At 46.7% G+C, this 6,478-nt stretch overlaps 1 long non-coding RNA gene across 1 annotated transcript; it reads left to right on the top strand.

The window, feature by feature from the left end:
- The first annotated feature begins 1,301 nt into the window (after positions 1 to 1,301).
- On the top strand, positions 1,302 to 4,126 carry LOC137843867 (uncharacterized). Its single transcript, XR_011089734.1, has 2 exons — positions 1,302 to 1,727; positions 2,010 to 4,126. It is a non-coding gene; the product is annotated as an uncharacterized lncRNA (long non-coding RNA).
- Positions 4,127 to 6,478: the final 2,352 nt, after the last annotated feature.

Genomic DNA, 6,478 nt, shown 5'->3' with positions numbered 1-6,478 from the left:
ACTTGGCTGGTTAGTACTTTCTGATATGCTCCGCAAGGTCTGTATGGGAACCTCATTTCCTTATGAACTAGAAGCTTTGACTCTCCTGAGAAATCATCCCACTCTCTCGCTTAGCATATCGCACACTCTTCTCTGATAACAGCAGTGTTACTTATCAGCTCTTTCATTTTTATCAGCTAGCTTCATGAAAAGCTCTCACCGCCAAAGGATCACCTAATTCCATGAACTAAACAAAGGAAGAAATTGAGCTAAAGGAAGAGGTTTCCCTTCATATGCAGATGCTCAGTTTGCAATTAAGTGCACCTTGAAAGCACTGCAGGAGCAATAAAAGCATAAAAGCCAACTAAAAGTATCATCATGTAGTTTTAACTAAGGAGAGCATCTTCTCCTGGAAGAAATCGTAGACAAGAATCTTAGTCAATGGTTTGGTACTATCAGCAATTAAAATATCCAACAGTAGGTGTCAATGTTGCTCGCTTTTCCCAGTCCAGTTGACAGAGTGCTTTTCTAGCAGTCTTCTGATAACATTTCGAGAAGAAATGTGCTTGCGGCCAAAAGGTTAGTTGCCGCTCCTCTTTGTTTCATCACGAATAGAGATCTGAAATCAACAATAGAGGTCTGAGATCAACATAAAATTGGAGTGCTTCCTTCTCTGTATAGAAAAGTAACAAGGATAAAGGCAAGTTTTTGTTCAGTTCACTTTTCCAGAACTCTATAACCCGCGTAAGACATGACTGTCTTTTGTGAAAGAGTGAAATATGAACTATTAAACACACCTATCCAAAAACTAGCCTAAGCTTGAGATGTGTCAGGATGCCTTTTAAGACATCAGTCATTGTGTTGATATGTCCAGTAATCGTGTCCCCATGGCCTCAGCAGGGTACTGACAAATCTATATTTTTGGCTATCTCACCTGTTTAAATCACCTGCTTATATCTCTAACAAATAATTTAGGCTCATTTTCTGTCTCTTTTGCCTTTCCCCAACACAGTAAATATTTACTGCGGGGGAAACTGGGCCTGACCGGTCAGATTAAAGACTGGAATTCTGTTCCCTGATTCCATGTGATGTGTGTGCAGTCTTTACAACATGTCCAGATTTATTCAAGTGGCTTTGGGTGAAACCGGTCTAAATTGCGTGTGGCCTTGGCACATGTCCCTTATTAACTGCTACAATAAGAAGATTTCAAACCATCTTTGATGTGTTTATGGTTCCCAAGCCTTTCCTTTCTATTGGACACTTTTTTTTTTTTTTTTTTTCTTTTGCTGTGGAGCAACCCCTGGTTTTCACACTGGCAAAACATGAGACAAAGCAGTCGCACTGGATTATTCACTTCGGTGATAAATATTACATCCTGACAGCAGTTCAGCAGGTTCTCCTAACAACCGCCTGGTTTTGCTCAAAGCTCTATAGACTTGATAAGCATTCTATCATGAAGATCAGAGCAATCTTATCTACTTCTTCCTGGCAGACTACATCTTAAGTACAGCCATCTCCTTCCTGGACACAGTAAGCAGCTTCAGACTCCTGCCTGATGCTTGATCCATTTGGTGTTCGGCTCGTGCTTCGGGGCCTGTAAGGAGGAATGTGCTTCCTGATGCCAGCACATGTCAATGGCCTAAACTGTGGCCCTGCCTAAACTGCACTGTGTCAGATACCAACCCTCTGGGAGCGGCAAAAAGCAAGCAGAATAAAATCAACAACCCTTATGTGCCTAAACGTCTGCGGTAAGACGTAACCCTTTGTTTTCATTTTGTTAAAAGGGAGAGAGGCTTTGTGCCACGATCAGGCCAGCTTGATCCAATGCAGGTTTTATTTCTTACAGGGTCTTAGCTTTTACCTCGCCATCATGGCAAGAGTCTGTCTCCCTGCTTGATTTGGCTTAAAGTCTCAGGGAGGGGAATGTCAGTGAATCACCGACTACTGCTTTGAGTTGGGTTGCTTCCAATGCCCAGTCCAGGAGGAGTTAGGAGATTCCTGTTCTTCTCTTCCTTTGGTTTCTGCTTTAGATGGAGGAATGGTGGAGTTTCTTCCTTGCAAAAGCTGGGTGAAAAGTATCAGGAGCCTGATTATCTTGGACCCTAGTGGAATGACTGGGAACATTCTTACCTCAACTTCTGCACATCCTGAGGTTGGCATAGTGCTGGAGGTAGGGGAAAAGACAGACTCTGCATGCTGAAACACAAATCGTGCATGGACAGTGTTTAAAAAGACCTGTCTGCCTTCTCTCAACAGCTTTAGTGATACTTCGTGTCTCTCAATGGCTTAACAGCTTTTTATAGCCAAGCTCTTCTTGCAGGGCACTGACCTCCTTAGAAAAACTATCCCCCTCTCTTCAGGAATCGGACAGAGAATTAAGAAAATACAGCCACAATATCAATGACCAACCGTGTGAAATCTGGCCCCACGTTCAGATAAGTATATGTACACTTGCTTAAGTTACTGCCGCTATAATCCCATGCCTGTAAACGGAGTCATGGAAAAGGATTTCTCCTACCTCCAAGTCACGTAACCCTTGGATGTGTCCTTCACTGTGCAGCCCAGTGAGCTGCTGGTGGCTGGTGCACTGAGATCGCTGGAGCACCTGTGGCTCTGGAATCTGCTGTTTTGAAAGTGATTTGGGAGCTGCCTTGGTCCAAACCTCTTTCTGTTCTTCTCACGAGATTATTTGGTGCAGCTGAAGGACTGATGTTGCTGGTGCCATAGGAATTATTCCGTGGGAAGCCCAGAATGAAGAGCCAGCAACGCTACCCGCAATGTGACATGGTCTGTCCAGGAGCACAGGATGCACAAGAAATGTCTGACAGCTGTTCTTCTTCAGATTCACGGCAAGAAATTAGGAGCTTTTATTTCTGAAGATCTTTAGATCCTCAAATTTCTTCCTCCAAAAGATAATCACAGCATGTAGGCCTTGGGCAGGGACTTTGCACAGGCTGGATTTCGGGGCATTTTGCTTATATAGGGCAGCCAGGAGAGTGTCAGAGCTCTTTGATACTTAAGACACCAGTTCATTTGTTTAGAGATCTCTGTTTTTAAGCCTGGTTTCCCCAGTACTAACTCCCTGATACGAGGGCTGAGTCTGTTCTGTTTCATGCCATCTTTCTCTGGCGTTTGATTTCCCTTCTCTCTTCAGCTCATTGACTGGAACTAAAGAACTGCTGATTTTCAGATACCAACCATTCCCTGCCTCCCGGGGGAAATTCTTGCCTTCTGCATGTACGTTCCCAGAAATACACCTCTGACTCAGTCTGATTACGAAATGCTGCAGCCATTTCCCCAGCTACTTCTACAGAGTGTCATCATTTATTCACATTCAGTCCCCACGTAAATTTTATTAGGACCTTGAGAGGTCCTTTTCATGAGGAATTTGGTGCAGTATTGCAATCGTGCACAGCATATTCTTTCCTTACAGCACATCTTTCATCTTTCCTGATTCTCTGTTGGCACTAAACTGCTATAATTAGGCGCTGTAAACAAATCCTCAGCTTCTCTGATGTTGTGAAACACTCAAACTTGATTTCTGACTATCCTGTTCCTCAAATAAACCTTGGCTCTCTACTAAAGGCATCTCACTAACGTTCTCGGGTGATCAGGACTGAGGCAAGGAGTTCACCAGCTCTCGGTGGTGGCGGTTAACCCCAGCAAACAGGGAGCTGGATCCTGCCACTTACCCTTGTATCCAAGCGTTAGTCCCAACAACAATTTCCTGGTCTGCCAGCAAGTAAGAACAGGCCTTCAAAAGTGGGCATATCTGCATGTGATACAGGTTCACAAATTGCTCACTTGCACATAAATATCTGTGCCCGAGTGCAGGTGTGTGCAGGTGAGCAAAATGTATTGCAAAAAATTATATATCTGCATGAATGAATATGCACATGGGTGTTACTTTAGCTCAAGGAACAGCGCATGAGAATGCTTTGTTGCAGCTGCTCTGGATTTTTCTTTCTCTGTTTTTATGCAATTTATGTTACATGCTTTTTTTTTTTTTTAGTGTGAACTTTTAAAACTTGGATTTACTACAGCATATAATCTTGAAAAATCCACTTAAGATAGACAATACATATTAGAGCCTAAACTATTGCTGTTTATTATTTTAAAAATAAAAATAAAAATCACCAGGCTTGCAGATCTTGAACTTCTTATGGTCAGGATTCAATGAGGAAGGTTTAATCAGGCTGCTCCACGTAACGTGACCTCTTTTCCCCATCCATCTCACCCAGTCAGTCCCCATTATCAGCAGGGGAAGAGCAGATGCCCCGGACTGTGAGCTGAGACTAGCTGAGAGTACTGGGTGCTAATCCCCCGCCGAACGCTGCAGCCGTCATCAAGCAGAGCTCTGAAGTGTGGGCATCATCTTGCATTTGCATCCCGCGTTCACGAGGTCTAGTCCTTACAGGTAATTAATAGGAAGGCTCGAGGAAGATCCTTTTGGGCTCGTCCTTTTTGCTCCGAATCCTTCAGAGGTGGCTTCGCCCCCTCACCAGCATCCCGGCTCATCTAATTACTTACATATTAAGCTCTTTTTCTGGTTAGCTGACATCTGCCCATTTCCAATTAATCCTTGCACACAAGCTCAATAACCTGAGCCATCTGTATAGGTAAGAGAGATAAGCTTCCCATTAAACATTTACAGGACATAACAACAGAGCATTGAAGCAACTGTTGCTGAGACAACCCAGGCAGGCAGGAGGGTGTCTGCGTGCAGGGGAGTAGCTGACCCCGCACCTCTGACTGCCACGCTGCAGCCAAACGAGAAAAATGTGTGCGCGTCTGAGCACAGGGTACGTGTGCTCCACGCACCACCAGCACCCGGGGGTTTGCTCCTCTCCCCTTCCTGGGTGTCCTTGCTCCATTAGCATGACAAAGGCTTTTAAAATAATGCAACAGCATTCGGGGCCCTAGAAATTCTAGCAAGCAAACAGCCTTTAAATAAAACATCCACTACTTACGCAGCAGCTCTAAATGACCTTTAACCTGAAACGCTTAAAATAGCGCAGAAGTCAGTCTGACCCCTTTGTTCAGCTTTCCTGAACAGGGTGAAACGTGTCCTTAATTCTAGACAGAGGCATTATCTTTGTCCCTGCACTTCATCAGATACTGGCCTTGTTTTGAAAGAACAGTTCTGTTTCAAAATACTGCCGGGATGGGGTTTTATCTTGCTCTGAGTCTTCGTTCTTTTTCCCATTCAAGGTTTCCATCTCCGGGGCAGCACAGAGGACATCTTTTGCTGGTATATCTCATTCCCTGAACAGTGAGTAATGCCAAGGGAGGGTAAAGTTTTGCCTAAAAACCTTCATGACCTAAGGGGTCATGAAACTAAGGGGCTTACCACCATCCCACCCATTTTCTCAGGAATGAAGCCAAGGTGTTTACAACTTTTTAAGAAATCTCAAGATGTGAGATCTCAAGGGTTGGCAGCTAATTGCTTTTAAGGGTGTGAAGAGTACAAGGGGCCACGAACGGGGAGGCAGTCCCTCCTCTGCTCCCTCAGAGCCAAGACAAAGTACAAGCAACCAAAGCAGAGAGTTTCTGAGCTGTGAGCGAACTTGGCTGGGACATCAGAGCCCCAAACAGGCACGGTGACACGAGTACAGTGCTCAGCAGTTCCCAAGCACACGGACACGCACTCAGCTCCACCATATGGAAGCGAGCCAAAGGCAGACACAGCCCTGGCGGCGTCTTTACCTCCAGCATGGGAGATGATCCAGAGACCGCCCAAGGTCAGCTCAGAATTTTGTCCTCATAATGTGTTTGGCGCAAGGCATTACAGGGAGAGGCCGTGCAGCCCCTGACCCCGATCAGACCCATGCTGGAGACAGCTCCAGCTGCTCCCCAGGAGAATGGGCAGGAACAACCCCAGGTATCTCCCCCGAGCAGCGGCCCTGCACCCAGCTGGGTTTGCAGAGCTGAGGCCAAGGGGTGGATACCTGAGTGCTGTGCCACGGGGAGATGCCACAGGGCCTGCCGCAGGTTGTGACGCACCCTGGGGGCACGGGCAGCAGCCAGCATGGCCCTGGGCCGAGCCGAGCTGCAATCGGATCCACGCTTTGCAAGCTGATCCTTGCTGCCAGCTGGCCTGACGCAAAATCGAGGGCACGCAGCACAGCGGGGGCATGCAGCGCATCGAGGGCATGCGGCACATCGAGGGCAGGCAGCAACCAGGACATCGAGGACACACAGTGCCCAGCACATTGGGGGTATGCACAGCGTGGGTTCAAGCCTGGGTCTGTACCGGTGCCTGCGTGCTGCTGGCTGGCGAGTTGCTGCTTGCATAAAGTTGGTTTGGAGCTAGCTCTGGAGAGAAGGCTGATGATCAGCTCTCTCTGCCTCCTCCGCACAGAGTCCGAGCTGCTGGCGTGCTAAACCCACAGGCACCTCTGCAAGATCGCTCGTTTCTGATCGCTAATTGCTACGGGAGGCTTCTGCACTGCAGAACCAGTGCAGACCAGTCCAGATCTCTTCCAGCACACATTTGCAT

The sequence above is a fragment of the Anas acuta genome, chromosome 24 (genome assembly GCF_963932015.1).
Source record: "Anas acuta chromosome 24, bAnaAcu1.1, whole genome shotgun sequence".
NCBI classification, from domain to species: domain Eukaryota; kingdom Metazoa; phylum Chordata; class Aves; order Anseriformes; family Anatidae; genus Anas; species Anas acuta.
Note: the sequence above shows the minus strand (reverse complement) of the source record. Positions and strands in the feature narration are given on the sequence as shown.